The sequence below is a fragment of the Euprymna scolopes genome, chromosome 10 (genome assembly GCF_053919585.1).
Source record: "Euprymna scolopes isolate OS-2025 chromosome 10, ASM5391958v1, whole genome shotgun sequence".
Lineage (NCBI taxonomy): Eukaryota > Metazoa > Mollusca > Cephalopoda > Sepiida > Sepiolidae > Euprymna > Euprymna scolopes.
Genome location: NC_136491.1, coordinates 59,949,183 through 59,962,087, shown reverse-complemented (window position 1 = coordinate 59,962,087; position 12,905 = coordinate 59,949,183). Strand labels below are relative to the sequence as shown.

Sequence of the window (12,905 nt, the reverse complement as noted above, 5' to 3'; positions counted from 1 at the left end):
CCCTACAACACCAAATGGTAGAATTTATCATTTGTCCAAAGTGCAAAAAATTGTATACAAAACAAATTAATCTATGTACACAGCAAAATTTGGTGCACAGCATAGTTTAAAATTTGTATATTGTTATCACTTTCTTCTAAATGAAAAAAAGAGTTTTAGATTAATGAAAATAACTTTTTGAAAACTTGTAAAAAAATATAAATAATTTTTAAAGTGATGAAATTGAAAACATTTCTTATGGATAAAAAAAATGTTTAGTACCAATTACAAATATTCTAAGTTTTAAAATTCACATGCATTTAAAACAAAAAAAAAATCCCATTTTTGTTTCATGAAAATAATGAAATTAACGTTTAATGCCATCTACAAAAACTCTATAAAATGTTGATCCTAATGCATGAGTCAATGTTTATCACTTGTTAAAGACAATCTATCCGCACCATACAAAATGCAATATCTGCAAACTATATTTAAATTATTTTCTTTTTAAATTAACAAAGATTATCTTATTGAATAAGAAATTACTTAACACAATATGAACGAGAAGTTTGGGTTAGGGTTAGGATGATTGTCTTTATCAGTCTTTCACTGAATTACCACACGTACATAGGGAAAAAAAGATAAACTTCACAGGGCCATATCTTCTAAAGTAGGCTAGAAACCCTCACAAATTTTTTTTGAGAATTTAAGCAGGCATAGTAGATATCAAAAAAAATTATGAAAATTGAAGAGGACATATTTTCTCTAGACTGACCGTAAGCTACATAGGTAAAAAAAAAAAAAATTGATGATTTGGGGGACATGTTTTTGGGTGAGCAAAATTTTTTCTACCAGGTATGGTGTTAAAATAATTAAATATTCGGATTCTACAGTCCCTAAATGCTCTTCCTGCCAAATTTTAAAAATATTGAATGTATGGAAGTATTTTTTTTTTTTTTTTTTATAAAACACTGAAATTCTGTGACGTTTTGTGGCATAAATTTAGAAGCAAAGTATGCAAATTTTACACCCCACCCCCCTAAAATCCGAACAGTAAGGTAAATAATTTAGCAAATTCTCCTAACTCATGAAGGGGAATAATTGTGCCAAATTTCAAGTAATACGGTGTCAGTGAGTACAGATTTCAACTTTATTCTAGTGTTTTGACATGGAATGACCCATTATAGATTTATTACTTAAATTATCAGGGATGTGACAATTAGAGAGGGAGTAATGGCATACTTTCTGGATGAAAAATTCCTTTTGATTAACGTTGGATTTTTTCCACCATTGGCCATTCATATCGCTGAATTGTTATTGCAAACTTAAGCTAAATTTGTTCTTTTCAACTGTTAAAATAAGTACAGGTGCAAAATTTACACTTAGACCATTTTTTTCAAAACCTAATTTTCTCATTAGAATTAAAAAAAAAATAAATAAAAACCTCATCGCTATATATAATAAGAGCTGCAGCTTTTTCCCTCTGGACCAAAATATCATAGGTTTACAACAACAGATGACACATACAAATTTATTAGGTTTACACTATTAGCCATTACCTTATTTAACCATAGAACAAAATTTTAGACACATTAATTCATAACATTGGAACATTACATTTATTCATAGGAGTGACATCACAATCACACAGAAATACAATGGAAGTAGCTGGGTTTTTTTTCCCCTTTAAAAAAAAAAAAAAAAAAAAGTACTACTCCCACTATCATTCGATACTGGGAGGTTTTCTGCATTAGGGTCATATATGGGGTTTCGCCCTAATTTTCTGGTTTATACACACCATTATCTTTCCTTATATTTACCCAAAACAATTTCTTCCTCCTCACATTTCACACAATCTCATTGACTGACAAATACATATTCTGCCATTCTGGAATGCACCAAAACCTCATTCAAAAAGAACAGCCCAGCGATTGAAACAAACATGGCTTCCACGATTATATTAGTAATCATTTGATTACAAACTTTGGAAACTACAAAAAAAAAAAAAAAAAATGAAACAAACTTTTCTTTTTTAATTTTTTTTATTACCAGAAAAGATATATTTCCTCTGTTATCACTTTAGTAAGAACGAATTTGTTGATTCTTCCATTTTTTTTTTTTTTTTTTTTTTTTTATACATGCACACTTAATTATTTTAACTTTTTTTTTTTTAATATATAAAAATACAATGTTTTTTACATTACAAAATTGTTTTAGTAAAATCATATTTTCTTATGCAGATTTTTAAATTATAATTATATTTTTGTATACAATAACTGCTTTGTATACAATAACTGCTTTCATTTACGAATACCTTCCGTTTGAAAAAAAAACAAGGCCGAGAGCCATTAGTCGCATGCTCTCGTGTAATGAATGAATGTAGGATTGACATGAAATTCTTAAAGATAAACTAAAATGACCGAAAAATGGGCTGAAATAACTTAAATAAATAAAAAGTAAATGACTTAAAATGACTTTAATGAACTTAAGGGTGAATTGAATGACCTTAAGAATGACTTGAATGCTTAAAAAATAACTGGAATCCTTCAAAAACAACTTGAATGATCTGGAGAATGACTTGAATGGCTTTGAGACTGACTGGTTGTAAAGTGGGTGATCATTTTACATTAAATTAATACAGAAAAGTGATCCCCCACTTTATATCACAAAGTTACAAACATAAGTACAGCATGTAGTAAGAACAGATACTACACTTTGATCTTGGCCAAAAGGCCAAGAAAAGGGTATTTATTTGCTTCCCCACCGAGCTAATTAGGCACAAGACCAATTTTTAATGTGAGGAGTGAAGGGGAAATGGGGGTCAGCTCCATGGGGAGTAGGGGAGCTGGATAGTGACAATTGGTATGACGGGTTGCCCCTACATTGACCAAGGTCTTATATGTTGGGCTGCGCCCACATATGGTCTTTGCTTGCAGTATCTGCCGGAACAGATCTTGTTTATATAGTTTATTTCCGTAATGAAAAAAGTTTACAATTAAATAGTGAGAAATTCAAAAAATAAAAGCAAAAAATTAACATTTGTAAACAAACTTAGGCACAAGGCCATACAAGAAGTGGGATGGGGAGTGTTGCAGGATTTTTGTTACTAAAGTGAAAATGGAGTCTTTGGCGACTTTACTCTTGACTGGCAACATTCATCACAATGCCTCATTCACTCTGTGGACTCTAATGAAAACCCTCAGCATTTTTGCAAAAAAGAATATATTTACAATTTCTGTGTGTGCGTGTACAAAATTTTTATTTTTATTTTTTTTATTAAAATGTGTGTGTGTGAAAAAAGTTAAATTCATTGGAAAATAAAGTTCTTGAATTTGGAAGAAAAACAGTTCGTGTTGGGGAAGTGGGGAATCTAGAAAAAAATATACAAAAAATAAAATTGCCTAGTTTTTTTTTTTCTTTTTTTTTTTTTACATAGGCGTCACCACTTAACAAGGCCGATAGGCCACTCAAGGATAAGGGTTAAAGAGTGTAGAGTAGTCAAAAGGACAATATAGTAATCAATAGTAATGGAAGTTCGGTAAATTTGTTAACTTAAGTGGAACGGCTCATCAGAAACTTGTTCACGTTGGACTTGAAGACAACCATATTATAGACAGCTGGAAAGCAGGAAAACGGAAGACAATTCCACAAGCGTGCAGTTCTAAGAAAGAAGCTTTGATCATGGAATCTATGTTTAGGTTTAGGCACAGATAAAGAGTGGGGAAAATTATTGATAATGTTTTCAGCTAGTCTAGTGTTTCTTGTGAAAGTTTGGCGAGGGGGGACCATAGATTGAAGCTCAGTCGAACACTTTCCATGAAAATAACGATAAAGCAGAGACAAACTCGCAACATCTCTTCTGTGAGATAGAGGTTGCAGCGAAGAGAAAAGGACATCTCCCACCAGGTCACGAAGTCTATTTTGAACCCTATCAAGGCAGGACAAGTCTTTTCTAGCAGCTCCTGCCCATATGTGGCAACAGTATTCGATCCTTGGCGTATCTGGCTCTTATATAGATAGAGAATTGCATCAGCAGTGAGATATCTACTGGATCGATAGAAGGATCCGACCATTTTTCCAGCGGCCTTGGCAACAGATTTGATGTACGTATTCCATTTAAGATCAGGAGTAAAGGTCAAGCCCAGAAGCCTGTCAAATCTTGAGGCCTCCCCAAGATGAGAGCCATTCATTTTAATCGATGCCAGATGGGGATCAGAACGTTGATGATGTAAAGAGAGAAGCTTGGTTTTAGATGCATTAAAAGTAACCAGCCACTCCTTTCCCCATTGTACAACGCGATCAAGATCAGGGGAGAGAGAATCGGAGAGAACTTGGTCGTTTACTGTCTTAGATGTGCTACCATAGATGGTAGTGTCGTCAGCAAAAATATCTACGAATGATGTAAAGATGTGATTTGGAAGATCATTAATGTAGATCAGGAAAAGAGTTGGGCCCAGGATGGACCCCTGAGGGACTCCAGCATTTATACTGTGAGCTTCTGATTTTTGCCCATCAACTACTACTCTTATGAACCTATCAGAGAGAAATGATTTAATAATTGAGAACACATTTCCAGCTATACCATAGCTGGAGATCTTCATTGTTAGTAAGGTCCCTCCCTGAGCTAATCAAGAAAGTTAGATCACCTACTGTTTTCCGGGGCACCAAAAACAAGCGGGAAGATCCCTAGTGGGGATTGGGAAGAATTCTTATCGGGTGTAGGGAGGAAAATAAATAATTGGCAAAAACAAAAAATGGGGGAAGGGGTGGGGTGGAGTGGGGGGTATAGGCAGCGACCTTCGAGTAGGAAAAAACGCATCGAAGCACAAAAATTAGGAAATCGTGACTTCTGGAAAATCTACAACAGTGTAGTAAACAATTCCCCCACTAACCAACAATCACGAGGTTGTTTGCTCAGCAACCGACAAAGCTAATATGCTTGCCAGCCGGTTTGCCTCGAACTCCACACTGGACCCTACCAACCACCCCCTGCCTGACTTTCCTTTGCGGACAGACGCCACGCTAGACGATCTAAAAATCACCCCTGCTCAGGTACATGCTATCATAATAAATCTTGACACTTCCAAAGCATGCGGACCTGATCTCATCCCAGCTGTGCTATTAAAAAAGTGCTCAGCCGAAGTAGCTCCAGTTCTCTCCAAACTCTTCAACAAATGCCTTAATGAATCATGCTTTCCGGGCTGTTGGAAAACCGCTTCTGTGGTACCAATATTCAAGAATTCTGGTGAAAGAACTGACCCATCAAATTATCGCCCCATTAGCCTCCTCCCACTTTTCGCCAAAATATTTGAGACCATAATTAACCATGCTCTAGTCCGGCACCTTACAGACGCTAAACTTCTGACTGACTAACAATATGGATTTAGACAAGCCCGTTCCACAGCTGACATTCTCACTGAATCTCTGAACGTATATACCATTCACTGGATAAAGCGGGGGAGGGCAGAGCGGTAGCTCTAGATATATGTAAGGCTTTTGACAGGGTATGGCACAAGGGTCTCCTCAGGAAAATTAAATCATACGGTATCACTGGTAGAATACTTAGCATAATTGAATCCTTCTTAGACAATAGAAAAATCCAGGTTGTCCTCGACGGTCGAACATCTAAACAGTGTGATATAAATGCGGAAGTGCCTCAGGGGTCTATTCTTGGACCTCTATTGTTCCTGATATTTATTAATGACCTCCCTGACAAAACTGCCTCTGAGATGGGTATATATGCTGATGACACTACACTCTATAAAAGGCATGACAGGAAAACAAATGAACACATATCTAAAGAAATGGCAAAAACACTAGATGTAACGAAGCCGGGCGACACCGGATAACCTTGCTTCCTATGTTGAGGGTGAGTGGGATGGAGCTGGGCGAGAGGTCTCAGTCCCATCTCGTGAGAAACCAACGAATTGTCATCGGTTGACAAGTAAATTATTTGGAGTTCAAAAGGGCCAGATTAAAGATAAGCCAGATGTCGGGTTGGCGAGGAAAACGCAAGGAGGTCTGGGAAGGGTCGACGAGTAAAGTCGACGATCCGAGTGTAAATGATAACATGATTCACTTAAACCAACAAGTTGGAGGTGATGAGAGAGAGAAAGAACAAACCCGAAAACAATTGAATTAGTCATTCTAATTTTAAGGGAACAAATTGGTTAATTGCCTAGAGAGATAACTAATTCTCGGAATTGAATCGAGAGGGGGTCGGTTGGGAAGGAGAGAGAGAGAGAGAGAGAGAGAAAGAATTATGATTACCCGTCGAATAGAGAGATTGGGTCGACTACAGAAGGAAGGGGAGGATGACGTTTAATAAAACTACTGCGGAGATAGACAAAAGAAGAGAATCGGACAGTCTGTCGAACAGAGGAGTTGGGAAGCCACGCATGCCGCCAGCCTCTTCTAATTGAGACGAAGAGAACTAACAAGACCGCCACTTAGAGTTTTTGTTTAAATACACTGTGGGGGTTGCATTCCAAGCCTGACGAAAGTATAAGGGACGAGCCGAGCCTTAATGTATACCGAATCACTAAATGAACAGCCTAAACTATCCTCATCGTTGTTGATTGTTTCCATTTATACTTGTGAAGACTGCCCTTCGATTTCAGCATAACCAACTTGACTTTCCAGCCGTCGCAGACAGAGAGAGACGGCCACCGACGAGAAGACGATCACGACAGAAATTACCAAGAATTCCCGATTGGGCGTTACAACACTAGACGGCCAGATACCAACGTCCAATTCGGAGAGACTCAGTAGAGAGAGGGAGGGAGACGGATGCTTGTGCGGGGTCCGAGGCTCGAAGGAGCGAAAATATAGCCAACCGTCCTTAGGGTGAGTGTGCGTCGTTTTTCATCGTGTGCACGCGACCCCTGCGAGGGAGAAAGGGTTATGTTAATGGTGCCGTGAAGCCAGAATGCCACACTGGTTGTCACGAAAAACAGCATCCAGATCTATCCAATAAATGATCACCGAGACGGAGGGAAGATCAGAAGAGATCAAAGAAAAAGAAAAGTAAACTAAACAGAACTTTTAGGGCTTAGCTAAGACCGTGCAGTCAAAAGCCAGCCCGTCAATTGCAGAAGTGCAGAAAAAGAGAAACAGAAGGACGAGAACAGCAAAAAGAGGTAGGAAAAAGATTTTCTTTTGGTTCCTTGTTGCTTCGCTCGTTTTTTTTTACAGGTGCTTGTTGTCGGTGGGTTTTTTTTTTTTCTTTTTTAATTGGTTGTGGTTCTAAGTGGGGATATTACTTGCGATAGGTTGTGGGGAAGAAGAAGGGAATTGGAGACCTTAAGAAGAGTGAACGAAGAGAAGCATTACTATAATGACCACCTCAGACAAAGGAGAAATAAATGAGCTAGAGGGCGTTAGTACCATAGGCGAAGGGCCCCTCGGGGGAGCAAAGAAGATGGATAAGCCCATAGGGGGGATAAGGATTCCGTCCTATGCGGGTGAACCCGCCGGACTGCAGGAGTGGCTAGCGATAATAGAAAAGAAGAGGGTGATATACGGACTAGAGGATTACGAGATGGTCCTGCTGGCTTTGGACAATGCTGCGGGACCGGTCTCAAAATTCATTGGGACAATATACGCCGACAATCAAACCGTCACTTGGTCCGAGTTGCGCGGGGCACTGGTGAAACAATATGCCAGTGAGCGAACGGCAATTCAGGCGGTGCAAAAGTTAACACGACTGAAAATGTCGGACAAGGACGGCATCGACGAACTGGCAGAACAAATAGAGAGGCTGGCGGTGTTGGCGTTCCCGGATGAGAGGACGAGAAGCAGTGATGCCATACAGACGATACTGATTGATGGGTTTGTGGATGGTCTGAGTGACAAGGAGACCAGGAGAGATATTGTCAGGGGCCATCCACTGTCCCTAGCGGGAGCTAAGGAATTAGCGTGGGCGTGTGTAAGGCTTGGAGAGAGAATAGAGAGGGGCGAAAACACTAGGAAACCCCAGAAGAAAGGGAAGCCCGGGTGGAAAGAAGGGGAAGAAGACTGGGAGGCGGAGGCCGATCCAAACAGAGAAGAATGGCACCTCGCGCATGGGTTTTACAAACCCACTCCCGGCAGATACGGACTGATTTGTTGGACCTGCCAGAGTGAGGGGCATCGGGCGGCGGAGTGTCCCACGAGATGGGGGAGACCACCTGATCCGGTTGGACCGAACTGCGACAAATGTGGGCAGTTCGGACACGAGAACAGGGGGTGCAGAGTAGCTGGAGACAGGAGGTTGGGGGTCACTACACCCAATCATCGCGTACCACCCAGATATGAGGGAAGGAACCAGGGAAACGCCAGAGGGCCGCCCCGCCGAAGGTAACTGGCAGGGTGGCCCCGGTAAAGTCGAAATCAGTAGCGTGTTGGACGTGTGGGGAGAAGAACCACTTCTCCGCCAATTGCCGGCGGCGTCGATGTTGGCAATGTGGAGAGGAGGGCCACCTAAGGAAGGGGTGCCCTTCTGGGAGGCAGCGCCGGGGCGGCGTGCGCCCACCCAGGGAGACAACTGTTAGGGACCGTCGGGAGCACCACGGTGATCCGAGGACGGATGGGTCACAAGGGGGTTTGTTTGTTGCTGCCCGCCCCCATGTCCTCGGTAGCGGGATACAGAATAAGGACCCCACAAATAGAGAGAGGGAGAGCCCAGGTGTTCTCCCTGCTCACTGGAAAAAAGGAACTCACATGCAGAGCGATTGTGGGAGGTGTGCGAGTGAAGGCACTGATAGATACTGGGGCATCGATCTCACTGTTAGGGAAAGAAACGTATCAAGGACTAGCGAGAAGGGGCAGACTAGAACCGTCGGACATAGCGATCAGCCAGGCAGATGGGAGCGAACTGCAGGTGGACGGAGTGGCATGGTTGCCCTTACGAGTAGCAGGGGGAGAGGACGAGTTTCCCTTGTATGTAACGCACGGGCTGTGCAGCGAATTGATCTTGGGGGAGGATTGGCTCCGAGCCAAGGGAGCCAGACTCAGTTTCGACCCTGCTGTACTGACGATAGGTGAAACGGAAATTCCCTTGGGAGGCGAAGAACACGACGAGTTGCCCATTTTGGCGAGCGCCGACATGAGGATTTCGCCCAGGATGGCGATGTCTTGCGCCGGTAGGATTGAAACGGGGAAGGAAATAAAAAGGGGATTAGTCCAGATATCGCCCGTAGAGAAATATATGCATAATGAAGAGGGAGTGACGGTGAACGAATCGGTTGTCCAAGCGTCGGGGACGATACCGGTGTTGATGCTCAACACATCGGGAAAGACGATCCGAATAGCTAAGGGAGAAGAGTTAGCATGTTGCCGCCCAGTGAAGAGGACAGAAAGGGTACGGTTAGAGGAGATCCCCAGGAAGGAAGGGAGGCCGAGAGCTGAACGATTGAGAGATGAGGACATTGTGGTTCCCGGACCATACAGAATAAGGACCAAACAACTGTTAGAGGATAACCGAGACGTGATAGCCTTGACTGATAGAGAGTTGGGACAGACCAAGACGGTGGAGATGGGAATTGACACAGGGGACCACCCGCTCATAAGGATGAGACCGTATAGAACCCCGATACACAAGAGAAAATTGGCCGAGGAGGCAGTGGCGGATATGTTGGAGGCAGGGATAATAGAAAGGTCCAGCTCCCCGTGGAGTTTCCCCATAGTTATTGTTGAGAAGAAGGACGGAGGTCACCGGTTTTGCGTTGACTTCCGAAGACTGAACGCCGTCACTAAACCATTGGCGGTACCCTTGCCGCTTATAGACGACATACTAGCCTTACTGGGGAGGTCCACCTGTTTTTCGACCCTGGATCTGAGGTCTGGATATTGGCAGATGGCACTAGAGCAGAAGGATCAAGAGAAGACGGCCTTTGCCTGTCATGCGGGGCTGTTTCAGTTTAGAGTGATGCCCTTTGGGTTGTCGAATGCACCAGGGGTATTCACCCAGTTGATGTCAATAGTATTGCGAGGCCTGGAAGATTTCGCCATGGCCTACCTGGACGACATACTGGTATTTTCGAAAAATGAGGAGGAGCACTTCGAACACCTGCAGAGGGTGTTCGATAGACTAAGGGAACACGGGTTGAAGCTGAAGCTACCCAAGTGTCAGTTCTTGAAGGATAAGACGAAGTACTTGGGGTTTATAATAGACAGGGACGGGATTCGCCCGGACATGGACAAGGTCGAGGTCATTCGAGCCATGCCGGAATCCAAAACAGTGAGGCAGGTCCGCGGATTCATAGGTGCAATAGGTTATTACCGACGATTCGTGCCCGCATTCAGCCGATTAGCGGGACCTTTGGTAGCACTAACAAAGAAATACGCCCGATTCAAGTGGACGGAAGACTGCCAAAAGGCCTTCGAGGCCCTTAAAGAACAACTGACCGCGGTGCCACTGCTGACCTACCCTGACCTGAGCAGGCCTATGGTGTTGTACACCGATGCCAGTGATAGGTGCGTGGGGGCGGTGTTGACCCAGCCTTGCCCCGAGAGGGACGGCCCAATACCAGGGATACCCGAGGAGGTGCCCGTGTATTTCCTGTCACATAGATTGTCAGAGACCCAGCAGAGATGGCCGGTGATAGAGAAAGAGGCATTTGCAATCATATATGCGGTGCAGAAACTAGACTACTATCTGAATGGAGCTGTCTTTACTATCAAGACGGACCATAAACCACTCAAACACTTGTTGGAGGCCGACTGGACGAACAAAAAATATACAACAGTGGGCCTTGAAGCTTAGCGGCTATCAGTGTAAGATAGAATACCTGGCTGGTAGGGACAACACCTGCGCGGATCTGCTGTCCCGGATACCGGAGAAGTTGGAGACCGAGTCGGTCAAGTTGGAACCGGGCGTGGATGATAAGGCGTATCAGATAAACGTCATAAATTCTCATCGAAAGGGCCAGTGGCCTGAGTGGGGAAGTAGTGATGAGGAGGAACCAGAAACGATCAGGGATCCCCACTGGAGGAGCCTCATCGAGAAAGCTCAAGAGGATCAAGAAATAGCTAGTCTCCGAGCTAGCGTAGAGAAGGGTACAGCAACCAGATTTGTAATACAAGAGGGGGTGCTGTGTTATCTCTCCCAGAGGGAGGGCCGAGTGAGCGCCAAGCTGGTCATGCCGGAGGGGTTGAGAGGGGAAATATTGACCCAGTGCCACGAGGGAACTGGGCACATGGGGATCGAGAAGACATACAAATTGATAGGCCGGAATTATTACTGGCCGAGGCTGTACCAGGACGTGATAGCCCACCTGGAGAGCTGCCGCACCTGCCTACTCCAGAGTAGGAGTGGAAGATCGGCCCCTCTGATGGAAACAGACGTGCCGAGTTTTCCGTTTCAAAAGGTGAGCATGGATATCTCAGGGCCATATGGAGAAACCACCGCGGGTAATCTCTACATACTTAGCTTCGTGGACTGGTTGACGAACTGGCCGGAGGCATTCTCCATACCAGATAAACGGGCACAAACTGTGTCCCATATAATACTATCCGAGATATTTCCCCGATATGGAGCCCCAGAACAGCTGGTCACGGATAACGGACCAGAGAATGTGAACCAGATCATGGCCGAGACGTTGCGAGGTCTGAACGTCCAGCACGTGACTACCTCTGTGTATCGGCCCCAAAGTAACGCCAAGGTCGAGCGGTTCCACCGGACCCTGGCTGATGTGCTGGCCAAACTAGCTGAGGGCAACAGGGAGAATTGGGATTTATATCTTCCCCAAGCACTGGCGGCGGTAAGATTCACTATGAATGAAACCACGAAGGCCGCCCCTTATTACTTGCTGTTTGGAAGGGACGTGGTGTTGCCTATCGATAACTTGCTGAAACCACGCCGCAAATACCTGGGGGAAGACCACCATAAGTTGATTTTAGAAAAGCAGCACCAGATTTTTACCCAAGTTAGGAGGAGGGTCCAGAGGGCCCAGCAAAAAAGGAATGAACGAGTAAATAAGGGAAGGAAGGAAGTTGGCTTACAAGTGGGGGACCCGGTATACTACAGGTTGCCCCTAAGAGAAGGGAAGTTAGACCGGAGATGGGCCCCCTTTTACTGGATCGTACAGCAGACGGGACCGGTATCCTTTTGTCATCTGGGACCAGGTGGCGGGGAAAACGAAACGAGTGCATGTCAATGATCTAAAGCTGGCAGAAGTGGAAGGATGGGAAGAGCCAGAGCCCATAAGAGCGAAGAGGAGGAAAATGAGACGGACCACTCTCGTGGACCCAGAGGGAGCGGAATCCGATAGTGAATCAGAGTGGGGAGGAGCGGGATGTCAGTTTCCCCCTCCAGCTGGTGACAGGCTTGTAAAGGAGGCGACGGCCTCCTCGAGGGAGGGAGCTAAGACGGCTCCCACGGACAGAGGGGGTCGGATCGGTGAGAATCAGGGATTAAGCCCGGGGGATGCACCGAGCGAGTGGGAAGAAGAGGATGAAGTCCCCCTTGCTCGGCTCCGGGAGAAGTGGGAAAGGGAGAAGGAAACATTGGGCGTCGAGAAGGAATTGCCCCTGAAGTTAAGGCTAAGAGGAGTAGACCACCCCGGGGGACCAGAATAGAAGGAAGAAGAATGGTAGTGAAGAGAAGGAAAGCTATAATTATTATTTTTTTTCTGTTGACTAGCCACCTTGGGGAAGCGGCGGTGCACCGCCGGGCCATCATGTGTGCGGAAGGGCCCCCGTGCATGTGAGGGGCCTGGAGGGCGTGGCGCTCGCGACTCTCGGATGTGCTGAGGAAGCGAGAATAGTCTGATGTTGAGAGTGATTTTAAAGCCTTTAAACTGTCGAGTAGGGACAAAAATGATTGGAACAGGTTGGAAAGAGTTTAACAGTCAGAGTGATTTTAAAGCATTTAAACTGTCGAGTAAGGACAGAATGATTGGAACGGGTTGGAAGGAATTTAACAGCCAGAGTGATTTTAAAGCCTT

At 44.3% G+C, this 12,905-nt stretch overlaps 1 pseudogene; it reads right to left on the bottom strand.

The window, feature by feature from the left end:
* Positions 1-2,587: 2,587 nt before the first annotated feature.
* Positions 2,588-2,725, bottom strand: LOC145286643 (U2 spliceosomal RNA; annotated as a pseudogene).
* Positions 2,726-12,905: the final 10,180 nt, after the last annotated feature.